The sequence below is a fragment of the Giraffa tippelskirchi genome, chromosome 2 (genome assembly GCF_054371585.1).
Source record: "Giraffa tippelskirchi isolate mGirTip1 chromosome 2, T2T-mGirTip1v1.2.pri, whole genome shotgun sequence".
Lineage (NCBI taxonomy): Eukaryota > Metazoa > Chordata > Mammalia > Artiodactyla > Giraffidae > Giraffa > Giraffa tippelskirchi.
In genome coordinates this window covers 234855531-234872847 of record NC_137276.1, presented here as the reverse complement: position 1 = coordinate 234872847, position 17317 = coordinate 234855531, and the positions used below count along the sequence as shown (strand labels likewise).

The window sequence follows — 17317 nt, the reverse complement described above, 5'->3', positions numbered from 1 at the left end:
ATTCTCTCAGTCCCATGGACCTCGCCCGTTCAATACCTGTCATCATCATTTTAGATTTATTGTTTCATTCCACGATGAGTGCCTGTCTCTCCCACTGGACACTAAGCTCCTAGAGACAGTAGGTAAGCGCTAGAAACTGTGCCCAAGTGTCCAGCTCGGGGGCAGAGATTTGGACGCACCGACTCGTGGGTCTATGAATCTCACGGGGCCCAGCTCACGCGGAACACAGCCGGCAGCGGAGCAGCGGGGCTGTGCCCCTTCTCACTCCCAAGGGCCTCTTTCGGATCACGCTGGAGGGTGCTCAGTGTTTTCAGAAACAACACTCTCTAAACTCATTTCCCCCCTTTCATTATCTTAAACATGATTTAAAAATACGTAAGAGATACCGAAATTGCCAATACTTGATGCAGTTAAAAACATTCATTTACTACACCTGGGTAAATTTAAATATTAAAACTTTTTTGTTCTTTATGTCAAAACACTTTCGTTGACTAACTACAATGTTTGAGCTCAGTGCTAGGCATTAGGAATATAAAATGGAGTAACACGTCCCCTGCCCTATATGTGATGCAGGCTTTGGAGCCCAGCATCCAGGTTCATTTCATTACTTTCATGAGAATCAGCTGGAGACAGAGTTAAATAAGACTGCTCCCTACTTTCAAAGAATTCAGTCAAGAAGGCAAATACATGATTAATCAAAAAAATAAATTTAACATAGAGTCAGACACACTACTTGTTCAGGTATATACAGGTTGCTGGCATAGGATTTGAACGTGACATTTTATTATCTATTCATGAACTAATAATACACAATTTCCCCTTCTCGCGGGCCATTTTTTCATCTTCATGACTAGGATGGCCTGTTTCTTTTTTCAAAGTCTGGTAAGATATATTGCCTCAAATTCTTAAATGTGTGTACAGACAAACATGTACACGTGTGATCACACACACATGCATTCTTTACTTCTTACCGCTAGCTCCAATTATCTTTAGGAATCAAGAAGAAGGAGATTTTCATGTTTGCTCCAAGGCATCGCTTTTCGAATCTCTTCCTCACGGTTTCTTCGGCTTAGAAAGGTCCCAGTAAATCCTTTCGGTGTTCAGTGCTCTCGGTTTTATTTTTTTTAAGCAGTTTTAATTGCTTTCGCTCTCTTCACACGTGTATTTCATTGCGTGAAACTTCACAGTGTCCACTGGGATCAGTAGCAGGCAGCCCCAGAGGGCAGGGTGAGGGTTATGAACAGATCAATGAGTAGATCACGCCTTTAACTCTCTGCACTAGTTATTTACAGTGAGCTTATTAAAATCAATTGACTGAATGATTCATACTGAAGAACGATCCGACGTGGAAGGTCTTGGGAGGGCAGGATCCTAGACGGCGCTGCTGGGGACAGCAGGGAGCACCCGGAGGAGCCAACCCTGGTCCCAGGCACACGCCGCGGGGGCGCGTCCTGACCGGCGGAGACGCGCATCCTGACCGGGTCCCCTCTAGAGCATGTCCCTGCTGGGCTCGGGCTACACTTGGAGCCGAATCAACTGGCCACACCGTTCAGAGTAAATCCCTTCCAAACAAGACGGCTTCACTCACACCTGTCTCTTCCTCTCCTTCGGCCAACTCTTCTATTCCTTCTGGATCAACGGCTGCAAAAGGGAGAGTACCTCCTGGGTCAGCACTGCTGCTGTCTGCCTGTGCCCGGGGCTCGGGGCCTGCCCACGACCGCAGACCTCGGACCAGGACCGCAGCACCAACCCTCACCACGGGCTCCTCCACGCGGGGGCCAACCCTGGGCACCGGGATACGCCACCTCGGAAGGCCCGACGCCCACCAGCAACCCCTTGACCACCAGCTGGGGGTCCTCTGCGGGCATCTACGAGGGCTGCTCAGGCTTGCGCCCGCCCCTCTCCTGCCCGGGGGTCAGCGCCCCCAGGGAGCTTCACCCACGCTCCACACCCTCATCTCGGCCAAAGCCTCGCCTCCGCCGGCACCAGGGACGAGAGGCACGGGCAGGCACACAGCCCTGGTCTCCAGCGCCCCTGCAAGGCCGGCCCGGTTGGAAATGCCATCCTGTCTGCCCTGAGGCTCCACCACCCCCGCCTGCGCTGGGACCCTGTTTCCGTCACACACCTTCAAAGGGGCGCCCTGCACCCACATCTGCAGACATCCCCCTCCTGGTGCCGTCCCTCGGCCTAAAGCCTCCCCAAATCCCGTCCTTAAGAAAACAACAGAGAACGAAAAACACTTCCTCCACCGCCTGTCCTGCGCCATCTCCACGTGCCGTCGAGGCGTCCATCTGGGCCCGCGGACTCTGCTTGTCCTCTGTAGCATTTCATCCGCTCTGCAGGGACTGACACACACGGGTGTGCTGCACGAATACAGAAAGGGGCGGAACACATGCAGACGTGCAGTGGAAAGGGCTCTGGATCTGATCTGAGAACGCCAGCTTCCAGTCCCAGCCCTGACATCTGCGAGTGATAGAAGCTGTCCCTAAACTTCTGCTGGCTTCAGTAGTGAGAGAGAAAGTTCTGCCAAGACTCCCGCTAAGGCCCCTTCCGTCATCCGCCTTCTGTGACTACAGCACCTACAGCAGGAGAGGGGTTTCTGTTGCATAGGTTAGAAGGTGACCCCAAGACAAAAGGCAGGCTCGCCCCTGAAACAAGAAGGCAGATGCTCTGATGACAAGTATTCCAACTAGAAAACAGTTCTTTACCCCAAGAATGTTAAGCCCCTGGCATATGGTAACTAGCAGAAACTTCTGGTATTTCATTGACTATAGACGACTGGATTGCTTGAAGTTCTACGCTATGGTGCCCAACAATCACTCAATAAGTGAGTAGTTACTGACACTTCTCTGTATAATAGTGGTCACCAGAGGGGAGGGCATGAAACACAGTCCTACCCTCAAGAAGCTAAAAGCACAGTTGGGAAAATACAACTAAGATGTGCTTAAGAAATGGTATGAAATGGAAATGCTTCAGAAAAGGAGCTAAGAGCAGAATCACAGTGAAGAAGGGACGGCTGGATGATGAGCAGCTTGACTCCGGGGGCGTCGGGGAAGCGCCATCAGATGGCGGTGACCCTGGAGCGGAGTTACGGGCACCGTGAGGCGGACCTGGGCTGGCTCCGGGCTGGGGACCTGCCGCAGGTCAGCTCACGACCCGGGGAGGGTAACAGCGGGGACTGAAGTCAGAGGCGTCCGCCCTGCTCCGCTAACTCACCAGTTAAGGTGGCGTCCTTCACAGAAGGCAGAATGATCTGCTGAAACGAAGATTTTTACGAATTAACTAGCTTCTTGGAGAAGATGATTCTTTTCAGCCAAAGAATCACGGGGTCGTCAAGCTGGACAGGGCGTTAGCGGGGAGCATCCAGTGAGAAGTTGGGAGCCCAGGCGGGTGCAGCCCTGGTGGCCGGGTGAGGGCGAGCCCGTCGGGCCGGGACGGGGGCCAGGAGCGCGCCAGGGTGGGGGGTCCCTCTGCCCTGAGAGCTCTCCGGGGGGAAGCATCCGCGGTGGGGGGCGTGGACCGGGGGCAGAGCGGTGATGGGCGCGCACCGCCAGACAGAGAAGGGGCGGCGACCCGCAGCGCCGGCGGGAGAACCAGCCATCGCGGCGGGAGAAGCATTTCCGTGGACAACGTGGGGACGACCGGGAGGAAGAACGTTCTCGTGGGGGCTCGTCGGCAGCATCAGCGCCGCGGGGAGGCCCAAGCGAGAAATAACGAGCCTGGGGCTCTTCGCGACAGAAGAAAAAAGTGGCTTGGTGGCCCGCGGACGCGAAAATCAGCTCGGAGAGGCCGGGAGACAGCCAGCCTGATCCTCCGACCTGCGTGTTTCGGAGCAAAGAGGAGCAAAGGAGAAGAGAGCTCAGAAGGCACAGATATTGTGATGGACGCAGAGAGGTGCGGGGCTGGCTGCAGCGCGGTGAAGAGGAGCCTGGAGGCGGTGGGGGCAAGGCCACCGGCGCAGGGGGAGCCCCCGGGCGGGCAGCTCCTCTCCGCACCTGGACGGGAGGACAGACGACACTCATGGCCAGAGCCGGGGACGGAGAGCTGCCTACGAGGCTACACGCAGAAGTCAGGCTCGGGGAGTGGAAAACGGAACGCAAGGGATGATCTAATCCAACAAAAGGAGTGCGGAGTTGGGGGGAAAGGTCCACCCACGGTGGGCAAGGCTACCGGGAACCAGAACCGCCTCGGGCAGCTCCCAAACCCCGCTTTTACCATCGCTCCGACGCAGGCATGCGTCCTCGACATATTAAATACTTAACCCCAGACAAACTTCCACCTTAGTTAGAGATAACGGGTGTGTCACGGAGTAAACAGAAAGGAACGCATGACTTTAAAAGTGGAAATCTTGCAAAATTACCCACAGTGATTTTACTTTTCATACAAAAAGAGTTTGGCATCACTGTTTCAGGCCAGGAACTATTTTTTTCTTCTTCATACTCATCAGATCAGGAATTTAGCTCAGTCATTCCAAATGTCACTGATTTCGAGTATCTGCCAATGATGCTCAAGAAAATAATGACAACTTCCCAACTAAATTTCAGGCAGTACATTACAGGAGAAATTACTTTTTGTTCCTTTTGCTTCTATTTACAATTTGCTTTATTACAATTTTATTTTCACCATCACACCCACATTTCCTGTCCACAAAGCACAGATATGAGAAATAAAAGGAGAAATAAAGCAGAGTATGGACTGTATTGATGTGACATTTCTACAAACACTGCTTTAAAATCCAGCTTCATAATAACCTACAATTAATGGTTTATTGCTCCTTTTCAAAGCTTGGCTTCTAGTTAAAATTTTATGGTAGCTAGGCATTTAGGGAAGGGATAACTAACGGAACTTCTGAAGAAATATAAGTGCCACTGAATGAAAATTATAGTTTAATACTGTATAATTAATAGATATTTTAAAGTTCACCATGTACATTAAATGAACATGAAAAACCAACTCAAAATTTAGATATTTGCACTAATCTTTTTACTTTACATGATACTCATGACCCATCATAAATAACAAAGATATTTCTGAGTCTACTATGAAAAATACAATGGTGCAGACCTTCTAAGTTTATTATATTGTATAGGAACTCCTACAGAGTTTTTAAAAGTCTGCACTAATAAATTCCTTTCTCAGAGAAATTCAATATCCACCTTGAAATTATCTGACATCCATGAAATTAGCACTAGTTCACTGAAGTAAGAAATTATCACACTGTTAACAGTGGCCATCCTCCCTGGTGGCTCAGCGGGTAAAGAATCCGCCTGCAGTGCAGGAGACCCGGGTTCAATTCCTGGCTCGGGAAGATCCCCTGAGAGAGGAGATGGCAACCCACTCCAGTAATTCAAATTGTTATACATGGTGGCAAATCACCAAACACAGAAAGGAAATGCAGAAGTAGTATCTGATTCAAGTGACAGCATTTTTTTTTAACCTTTTAAAATTTCTTTTTATCAAAATTTGCTTAGGACTCTCCTGGTGGTACTGGAGATAAGAATGCACCTGCCCAAACAGGGGCCGCAGATTCAATCCCTGGCCTGGGAAGACGCCCCACGCCGCAGAGCAATGGAGCCCGTGTGCCACGACTACTGAAGTCCACGTGCCTGCAGCCTGTGCCCCAAGGCCAGAGGAGATGAGAAGCCCTCCCACTGCACCTAGAGGGCACCTCCCCTGTTCACTGCAGTTAGAGAAAGCCAGCCAGCAGCAACCAAAATCAAAATAAATCAACATTCATTAAGTCAAAAATTTGCTTAAAGTAATTCATTGTAAAATTATAATAATCCAAAATCATAGTAATACACGAAGCCACACAGGTTCTGCCCTTTGCTCAGGTAAGTTAACTATTTCATACACATTTCTTCGAAAATATTTTGATGCTTGCAAACAGGTGTGTGTGTAACTGTGTACAGATACATCCCATTCTTTACAAAAATGCGATTATACTCTACATAGTGTTTTGCAACTTCTTTCATTCACTTAAAAATGCATCTTTGACATTTTTTACATCGTTACCCATAAAGTTCCCTTTCTTTTTTAAGGCGTATATAGTACTCCCTTGCTTGAATGTGTCCATAGAGTCACAAAGAGTTGGACACAACTCAAGTGACTTAGCACGCAGGTACGTACTGATGGATATTAGCATATTTTTCTTTACATTTTTTCACTATTATAAACAGTGAAATCTTTTAGTACTTTTATAAAAATTGCTGCAGAACTAATTCATAGCAGAGAACTTTTTGAGTCATGGACTACAAATACTCAGGATGTTAACAGATGTTGTTGAACTGCCCATCACAAGTTGCCGACCACGGCAGCCAACAGCAGATTGGAACACCTATTCCCTGTCTGCACTCGCCAACACAAAATGCATCAGTCTTTCTACTCTGTCCACTTGATACTATTTTAAACTTCACTGAGTATATTTTAGATTAAATCTGCCATAATCATTTAAAGCACTTCTGCCTTTATAACTAGGCATTTCACTATTAAATTTTAGCACTCAACTGATACTGGGTTACATACATTCTAAACAAAAGGAATTATGTGATGACAGATGCTTCCAAAGTTACATATCTTATTATTACATAAATCATCACTGGAAAAATTTTGAAAAAATAGTTAAATATAAAGAATAAAATGAAATTATATCATCATTTAAGAGACAATGTTTTTATTCTAGGCATATATTTAATGCACCTGTATTGTTTTTCTCAAAAGGTGATCATAATATATACTATTTTATATGCTGATTTATTAAATTAACAGGAAGAATAACCCCATAATCTTAAAAAACATTTTCCACTACCTCTTTTTTGGGGTTAATTTATTTATCTTTAATTGGAGGATAATTACTTTACAATATTATGTTGGTCTCTGCCATACATCACCATGAATCGGCCATAGGTATACATATGTCCCCTCCTTCTTGTTTAAATCAAACTAATTTCTACTTTTTATTGGAGTAACATTGATTACAATGCTGTATGAGTTGTAGGTATACAGAATCTTTTTCAGTCACACATATACATGTATCTATTCATCTTCAAATTCTTTTCCCAAATAGGTTATTACACAGTGCTGACTGACTTCCCTTGGTATACATAGGGTCCTTCTTGATTATCTACTTAATAGTCTTTTAAAGAATATGATTTTAAAAGCCAACATAATAGGTCTTAATTTATTTAACAGTTATTATGGGATCTTTATTTCTGATTTTTCATTATTATAAATTATGTAGAAAAATTTACTGGACTACACCTCTGAGTATTCTGTGAGGTTAGAGAGATTCCTAAGAGTGGCTAGAACAGATTCTTTGTTTTATGATAATGAACAATATTTTTGTGCTATTAAGTCCTTAGGTTGTTTTCATGTGGAGATCCAGGCCCATCTATGTAGGTGATGACTCACTTCCTTAGCATAAGACAGGCACCATGGCTGGGCTGAAATTTATATTTATAAATGGGTCCATTTTTATTTTTGCAAAATTGTTCATAACTTTGAATACCAGTATATTTGATTCACAAAGCAGTAATCACGGAAAGACTTTTACCATAATTTTCTCAGAAACCATCCAATCAAGGACAGAGAACTAGGGACAAGAACATCTGATAGACATTTACAAGTGTTAGTATTTATTATATTCACAGAAATGATTCTGAATTAGGCCACAAAGGAGCACTCAAAACCATTCTCAACACAGGAAACATCCAGGCCAAATAATCTGACAGAATTTGTATAGCCAAAAGAATCCTATACATGTAGAAATTCTAAAACACATTTGCAAAAAAACTTTCAGGTTAGAGGAAAAAAATCAAAACAGAACTGCTTAAAAAGGAACCATAAAACCATCAAGCTGCTGGAAAATTAATACTTAGGAAAATTTAGCCTTAACTCCCTGTTTAGAAAATAAGAACAATAAAAATAAGTGGGCAAAATAGGCACATGAAAAGATGCTCAGCATTGCTAATTATTAGAGAAATGCAAAACAAAACTTCAATGAGGGACCACCTCACACTAGTCAGAATGGCCATCATCAAAAAGTCTAGCAATAAGAAATGCTGGAGAGGATGTGGAGAAAAGGGGACCCTTCCTACACTGTTGGTAGGAACGTGAATTGGTACAGCTAGTACAGAGAAAAATATGGAGGTTCCATAAAAAATAAAAATAGAGCTACCATATGATCCTGCAATCCCACTCCTGGGCACACATCCAGAGAAAACTCCAATTCAAAAACACACATGTTTATAGCAGCACTATTTACAGTATCTAGGACATGGAAACAATCTAAATGTCCATCCACAGATAAATGGATAAGGGGATAAAGAAGATATGATACAGACACACACACAGACACAAAGGAATACTAGCCAGCCATAACAAAAAGTGAAATACTGCCATTTGCAGCAACATGGATGGACCTAAAGATCATCATACTAAGTGAAGGAAGCCAGGCAGAGAAAGACAAATACGGTATGATACCTCTTATATGTGGAATCTACAAAACAGCACAGATGAACTTATATACAAGAGAGAAACAGACCCACAGGCACAGAAAGCAAACTTACAGACAACCAAGTGGGAAAGGCGGGAGGGCAGATCAGGAATTTGGGATTAACAGATACACACTGCTATACACAAAACAGCTGAACAGTGAGAAGTCACTGTAACACAGGGAACTATATTCAGTATCATGTGATAAACTATAATAATAATCTGAAAAGGGTATATATATATGAGTATATATATATATCTTAAAATATATATATGTATCATTTTGCTATACACCAGAAACTAATACAGCACTGTAAATCAACTATGCTTCAATAAAGAACTAAGTAGCCTAAATTTTCAATGCAAAACTAGAAAAACAGAAACAAAATAAACATAGAAAAAAATCAGTTAATAAAAATAACAGAGATGGAGAATGAGAAACCAAAATTCCAAGAAAATAAAAAATAGTAGAATTGATCAATAAAACCAAGACTTGCTAATTTTCAAGGTCAAATGAAACAAATCTGTCAAAATGAGTTTTAAAAAGAAAAAGAATATAACTATTATGAAAGGAGATCAAACCAGTCCATCCTAAAGGAATCAACCCTGAACATTCACTGGATGGACTGATGCTGAAGCTGAAACTCCAATACTTTGGCCACCTGATGTGAAGAGTCAACTCAGTGGAAAAGACCCTGATGCTGGGAAAGATTGAGGGCAGGAGGAGAAAGGGACATCAGAGGAGGAGATGGTTGGATGGCATCACCGACTCGATGGACATGGGTTTGGGTAGACTCCGGGAGATAGTGAAGGACAGGGAAGCCTGGAGTGCTGCAGTCCATGGGGTCGCAAAGAGTTGGACACGACTGAGGGACTGAACAACAACAACATAACTATTATTTTTTAAATCCAGAAAAATGTAATCAATTTAATATGAATAAATTACAAATAAATGAAAAAAACAATTTTCCAAGAAAATATAATTATTACAATAAGCTCAGAAAGAAGAAAACCATTGAGATCAATATTCTACAAAAAATCAAAAAGGTAGTCAAAGATCTAGCCTTTGAAAAGGAATCAAGCTCAGGTCATTTTAGGTGAATTATACCAAACTTTCAAAAAATAGGTAAATTTTATGTTATATAAACTATTCAGGAACTTAAGGGAAAAACAGAAGTCCACTCAGCTTCTTTTCTGAATCTAGCAGAAATTTTCTCAGATTCAGGACTTTTGACATTTCGGACAAGATCATTAATTGTGGGGAGAGAGGGGGGCTGCTCTATATACTGAACGGGTTAACATGACCCTGATACTCAGTTCAGTTCAGTTCAGTCGCTCGGTCGTGTCCGACTCTCTGCGACCCCATGAATCACAACACGCCAGGCCTCTCTGTCCATCACCAACTCCCGGAGTCTACCCAAACCCATGTTCATCGAGTCGGTGATGCCATCCAACCATCTCATCCTCTGTTGTCCCCTTCTCCTCCTGCCCCCAATCCTACCCAGCATTAGGGTCTTTTCCAATGAGTCAACTCTTCGCATGAGGTGGCCAAAGTATTGGAGTTTCAGCTTCAACATCAGACCTTCCAATGAACACCCAGGATTGATCTCTTTTAGGATGGATTGATTGGATCTCCTTGCAGTCCAAGGGACTCTCACGAGTCTTCTCCAACAGCACAGTTCAAAAGCATCAATTCTGCAGCGCTCAGCTTTCTTTACCGTCCAACTCTCACATCCATACATGACCACTGGAAAAACCATAGCCTTGACTAGACGAACTTTTGTTGGCAAAGTAATGTCTCTGCTTTTAAATATGCTGTCTAGGTTGGCCATAACCTTCCTTCCAAGGAGTAAGCGTCTTTTAATTTCAAGCCAGACAATAACAACCCAGAACAAAAACAACAGATCATTCACACTTATAAACAAAGATTCAAAAGCCCTAAATAAAATACTGGTTAATCAATTTATCAAGAACAGGCAGAATTTATTCCAGAAATACAATGGAAGTTTTGTAAGTGAAAATTCTATGAAGATAATTACTGTATCAACAAAATACAAGAGAAAAATCACGTGATTGTTAATTATTACAGAGAAAAGATTTGATAAAATGCAAAACACATTCATGGTAAGACTCTTTAACAAACCAGACATAGAAATTTTCCTTAGCCTGAAAAAAGGAATTTACAAAAAGCCAATGGTAAACTTTTTATTTAATGATGAAATGCTGGAAGCATCCCAATTGAAGAATAGGACTTGTACTAGCCAAGCAGTATCTCAAGAAAAAGAACAATATATGTTGTTGTTACTGTTTAGTTGCTATGTCTTGTCTGACTCTTTGTGACCCCATGAACTATAACAGCACACCAGGCTCCTCTGTTCCTGGGATTCCCAGGCAGTAATGCTGGAACGGGTTGCCATTTCCTTCTCCAGGTGAACTTCCTTACCTAGGAACTGAACCTGTGTCTTCTGCATTAGCATGCAGATTCTTTACCAGTGGGCCACCTGGGAGCCCCCAGGTAAGATACACGCATGAGTGAAAAAAGACACACAACAGTCTTCATCTGCAGATTTTTAAAGTGTCTTCATGGAGAGCCAAGAGAACCAACCAGCAAACTATGAGATCTATAAAGACGCCAGCCAGCAAGGATGCCAAATACAAGATCAAAAATAGAAATTATTATCTTTTGTGTACATTAGCAATGATCAATTAGAAAAACTTAGAAATAAGCCCATTTGAAAATGCCTGACATACAAGACTGTTGTGAAGAAAATAAAACTTTACTAAAGGATATAGAGAATTAAAACAGAGACATAGCTTGTCCCTGGGTGGGAAGACTCAATAGTACAGAGACTTTGAAAGTGAAAGTCGCTCAGTCGTGTCCGACTGTTTGCGACCCCATGGACTATACAGTCCATGGAATTCTCCAGGCCAGAATTCTGGAGTGGGGAGCCTTTCCCTTCTCCAGGGGATCTTTCCAACCCAGGGATCGAACCCAGGTCTCCCGCACTACAGGCAGATTCTTTACCAGCTGAGCCACAAGGGAAACCCATAGAGACTTTAGCTTTCCCCCAAATTATTTATAAATTTAATAAAATCCTTAAAAAATACCAAATGGAATTTGCAAATAATTAAAGCTGATACAAATAATTAAAGCAAATGAATAAACATACAAGACAGTTGAGGCAATCTTTTTTTTTTTAACGTTACGAAAACTATGGAATGCTTCACAAATCTGCATGTCATCATTGCCCAGGGACCATGCTAATCTTCTCCGTATCATTCCAATTTTAGAATATGTGCTACCAAAGCAAGCACAAGGCAATCTTAAAAAGAAAGAACACGTCTTACCCTACTACTATGTATATATATATAACCCACTGTGAATATAAAGTGATTACAACAGCATGATATGGGTGCAGGAATTGATGACCAGATTCATAGAAAAGAACATATACTTGAGAGACAATCTGATGAATACAAGGGAATTCAAAATACAATAAAAGTGGTATTCTAAATCATGGCAAGAGGATTAACTGCTCAACAAACAGTGCTGTCATAACGGGTTGTCCATTTGCAAAAAGCACAAAATAAAAAATAATGAAGTTTCTTCTTCACACAAATGACACACACACACAAATTCCAGAGTAATTAAAGACCTGAACCTAAAGTAACATATCAGTAGGACTAACTAGATAGTTTAGGGGGTCCAGTGCAAAACGAAAATGCAAGGCTTTCAAAGATGGCAACAGCTGAGAATCAAAGTGATGTGCCCTCAGGACCTTTCATACAACCGGGATCATAAATAGGCAGCCTTTTGTAACCGGCTTCTTTCACTTAACATATAATGTTTTCAATGTTCACTTACATATAGCATGTATCACTACTTCATTTTTCTCTTATTGTTAAGCAATACTCCATGGTATGGATGAACCCATTTTATTTATCCATTTACCAACTAATGAATATTTGGGTTGTTTTCACTTTTTGAGTATTATGAATAACATTGCTATGAACATTCATGTATGAGTCAAAATGCTTTTTAAAAAAAATTAAGAGTATTTTATTTATTTACTTTTTTTTTTTTTTTGGCCTTGCTGCATGACACACAGGATCTTAGTTCCCCAGCCAGGGACTGAACCTGTGCACCCTGTATTGGAAGCCTTGAGACTTAACCACCGGACTGCCAGCGAAGGCCCGAAATGCTTCCATTTCTATAAAAAAAAAACAAGGCTGAACAATTCTATATAAATGTATGCTGGATGATTTAGAAAGCAGGACAATTAAATTACATGTTTTTCTTTATTCATCTAAACAAATAATCCTTAATGAATCAAGTGAGCCATTTTAAAAAAATAATGAACAGGAAACAATCATTGGTATCACACTAACCAAAATTAGCTTTCATATTAACCTTCTCTTAAATGCTAGATTTTAAGAAATGAATTTTTCTAACTGGAGAAATACCCCTGGCTGGCAATTAATTTACTGATTAGAATTTTCCGATGAGAACGGGGTGAAAGGGTTCTCTGACAGTAGTGGGGCGGGGGTCTGGAGGCTGTTTAAATCTTTCCAATCACGGCAGTAACGGAACATTTTGGTGGCAAAGATGCTTCACACTTTAACTGGGAGTGAATTTTTATAATAATAATTTGGAATGATAAAATAAAAGGAGTCAAAACTATTGAAAAGCAGAGGATACTGTGCTTTTTAAAGCACTTCCTCCCCATGGATGCAATGAACTGCCCTTCCAAAGGGCAAAGGCACCAGACAGGTGAGATGAGGCCATTGAAAGACTTTGCAGGTGGCCCCTGCCTTCTGCCTGGCTCAGTACAAACTTATTCCTTCAGCCTCATTTGCTCTGTGAGCTTCCAGAGACAAAGGTGCCATCCTTTCTGGTAACTCACTGGTAAGCAGCCCAATCCTTTGAAGGTGACCCTTTCAGGAAAACTTTATTTGCTGCTATTCTAGCAATTTTGTCTGAGCTCCCACCGCAAACAAGGGTGACTGGTTAGAAAAAATCTTGACTCTTATGTTCATTTACTTACTCCTCTTATGTGGGAAAAAGATATAAAAGAAAGGCTCTACCAGATTATTTTCTGATTAAGAGGCAGAAGGAAAAAAAAAAAAACACTATTAATCCTTTTTAAGAGTCATAGGTTAGGAAGAAATGTCAAATCCAGTGACCTAGGACAGGACTGATTACCTGTTTGGGCTCTTCGGTGAGCCGTACAGAGGACTATGGAATCAAAGGGGAACGGCCACCCCGGGCCCCACTTAGAAACCAGATGAGCAACACGTGACCCCCAGGGCTTCCGAGGAAGTCATCCGTCTGCAACTCCTCATCCATTCTCCCCCAAGGGACGCAGTGCTTATGAGCTCAGACGGACCCAGAAAGGCCTCCTTGACCCTCGGCGCGGCTAAAGTAATGTATGCAGGCCACACAAATGTTGGGGAGGGACTTTCCCGGTGGCCCAGGGGCTAAGCCTCCACGCTCCCCACGCAGGGGGTCCCTGATTCGGAGAACTAGACCCTGCACGTGGCCATGGAGACCCGGCACAGCCCAATAGATAAAGAAAACTTTCCAACCGGGGAAAGTACTCTGAAATCTAGGAAATAAACCAAACAAAAATAAGCTAAATTCATTTTAAAAAATACGATTTGAGCTTTTTCTCTGCTCTTCTTCCTCAATCAAGGGCATGTAGAGAAGAGCGAGGACCAGACACCCCTCCACTGGGCCCCCCCAAGACCCCCGGGACCCAAGAGGCGGGAAGCTGGGGACGGCTCCGGGCTCTGGGCCGCCTCCGCTCCGCTTCCCACGTCCTGCCAGCCCACCGTCTCCTGCTTCACCCTCTGCCCAAACCCTGCTGCGTCCCGGCTTCGCTCTCCATCGCTCCGTCCCCCCAGAGGTCCCTCCGCTGCAGGGGTCCTGACCTGCAGGGGCCCCTGCTTCCCGGGGATGCCCACTGGCGGGGCAAACTGTTCCCCCCCCATAGAAACCCATAGAGACTTTAGCTTTCCCCCAAATTATTTATAAATTTAATAAAATCCTTAAAAAATACCAAATGGAATTTGCAAGGAATCTGACATGCTGATACAAATAATTAAACCAAATGAATAAACATAGAAGATAGTTGAGGCAATCTTTTCTTTTAACGTTAAGAAAACTATGGAATGCTTCACAAATTTGCATGCCATTGTTGCCCGCCCTCGCCCACCAACCAGGGTGTCCAGGGTAAGGGCGGGAGGGAGGAGGGCTGCGGGGGGCGGAAACGGCCAGGCTCAGAAAGCCCCGCACCCCCAACTCAGGAAGCCGGACCCCGCGCCCAGGATCCACCGCTGTGGTCGGGCCGGAAAGCCTTCATCTGGGTGAGCGCTCTGACGCGCGCAGCTGTTCAGCAGCCGTGTGCCCGGCGCGTGGGAGGCCCCGCTGGGTACCCCGACCCAGGACCAAGGAGTTCTTCTTGGTGCCCGCAGTTACAACCTCTGGGTGGTGAATCCAGGAGACGTTAAACAAACACAACGCAATACTTAAAAACATGAGCCCATGACACGGCGAGATGATTATGAGTATGATGGAGAAAAATAAAATAAGACAGGGGAACGGGAGGCCACGGGTAGGGGACAGACAAACGCCGGTAAGAGCCTCACTGAGAAGACGGTGTGTGAGCCAAGACTTGAAGGAGGTCCGGCTGTGCACCCGGACGTCTACAGCAGGGGCGCTCCAGGCCGAGGGGAGCACAGCTGTGCCTGGGGCGGGACCAGCCAAGGGGTGGGAGGACAGGGTGCTGAGGAGCTGGGGCTGGAGAATCGTTGCAGAAAAGGCTGGAGATAACCAGTGGCGGGATCACTGCTGGACCACATTGTGGATTTGAGTTCTGATTCTGCATTCAGTTCAATTCAGTCGCTCAGTCGTGTCCGACTCTGCGACTCCATGGACTACAGCACGCCAGGCCTCCCTGTCCATCACCAACTCCTGGAGTCCACCCAAACTCATGTCCATCGAGTCAGTGATGCCATCCAGCCATCTCATCCTCTGTCGTCCCCTTCTCCTCCTGCCTTCTATCTTTCCCAGCATCAGAGTCTTTTCCAATGAGTCAGCTCTTCGCATCAGATGGCCAAAGTATTGGAGTTTCAGCTTCAGCATCAGTCCTTCCAATGAATATTCAGTACTGATCTCCTTTAGGATGGACTGGTTGCATCTCCTTGCAGTCCAAGGGACTCTCAAGAGTCTTCTCCAACACCACAGTTCAAAAGCATCAATTCTTCGGCGGTCAGCTTTCTTTATGGTCCAGCTCTCACATCCATACATGACCACTGGAAAAACCACAGCTTTGACATGGTTCTGCATGAGCTGAACGTAGGGGAAATGAGTGCTGGGATGTGTCTGACCACACCCTCTGGCTGCTAGGACAAGCCAGGCTGGTGAAGGCAGTGAGGGGGACAAGTGGTCAGAGGTCGACGTGCTCTGGAGGGGCGCGGGGGGGGTTTCTCTGATGGACTGAGTGGGGGATGCAGGAGGAGGAGAGCTGCTGTGTGGGTTTGCCTGGGCCACCATAGCAGGCGCTGCAGGCTGGGGCTCAGATGACACCGATCCCTTTTCTCACAGCTCAGGGAGCTGGCAGGCTGAGGCCAAGGTGCTGACTGATGAAGGCCTCCCTCCTTGTCCTGGGGACACCGTGCGCCCCCTCTGTCGTCACGTGGGCTCCCCTCACGGGGACACCGGTCCTACTGAAATTGGAGCCTATACCAATCACCTCACTTAGCCTTCACCAGCTCTTTTAAAACCCACCTCCAAATATAGTCACATTCTGAGGCACGAGGGGCTTAAGACTTCAACAAACCTATTTTTCTGTTGTTCGGTCACTCGGTCGTGTCTGACTCTTTGTGACCCCGTGGACCAGGGCACGCCAGGCCTCCCTGTCCTTCATCATCACCCGGAGCTTGCTCAGACTCATGTCCACTGAGTTGGTGATGCCATCCAACCATACCTATCCTGGGTAGACACAACTCCTCCCACAAGGGACGTGGTGTCGAGGGCACCAAGGTTTCTGGCCGGACCAAGTGGAGCGACGGAGCGCCACCTGAGCCCGCTACCGCGTGACGCGCAGAGGCGGGCGTGAGCGGGAGACACGGCTGCGGTAGACAGGCCGACTCACGTGAACGGGGAGCTCATCACGTGTGAGACACCACACTAAGCACTGTGTGTTCACTGCATCACTCCATCCTCACTGAAGCACTATAACATCAGGATTCCCACCCCCACTGACAAATGAGGAAGCCAAGCCCTAACAAGGTTACGTGACATGCACTGAGTCGCTCAGACAGTGAGGTGAATAAAAGGGATTTGGGTGCCAGCACCGAGGGCAGCAGGCGTGCCCTTGGCCGCAGTCTGCACTCCTCTGCCACAGAAAGCCACAGGGGAGGGCAGGAAACCATAAATACGATCAAAACCACCCTTAAGTATGACACCCAAGAGCCCATGAAGTTCAGCTCTACACTTGAGAAGCAAGCATAGATTCAAAAGATTCATAGACTCGTTTGTCCAACTCAAGCTCCCCAGAAGAGACTTTAATTAGAATCTTCTCTATTTTGTAATGCTAAAAATAATGGAAACAACATAAATGTAGCTGGTTAGAAAATTATGGAATAATCTTACAATAAAACACCATGAACCATTAAACAGTGATGAGCTACACCCCAGTTACATGGATAGGTGTGTGTGTGTGTGTGTGTGTGTGTACGCGCACGCGGGTGTGTGTGCACTCAAGTCACTCAGTCATGTCTGACTCTTTGTGACCCCATGGTCTGTAGCCTGCCAGGCTCC

The 17317-nt window shown here is 44.9% G+C and overlaps 1 protein-coding gene and 1 non-coding gene across 4 annotated transcripts in view; both read right to left on the bottom strand.

Moving 5' to 3' along the window:
- PLCL2 (phospholipase C like 2) overlaps positions 1-17317 on the bottom strand; it is a 206943-nt gene that overhangs the window by 121395 nt on the left and 68231 nt on the right. The gene's annotated exons all lie outside the window — the stretch shown is intronic.
- Positions 11702-11808, bottom strand: LOC145539971 (U6 spliceosomal RNA). Its single transcript, XR_014078108.1, has one exon. It is a non-coding gene; the product is annotated as a U6 spliceosomal RNA (small nuclear RNA).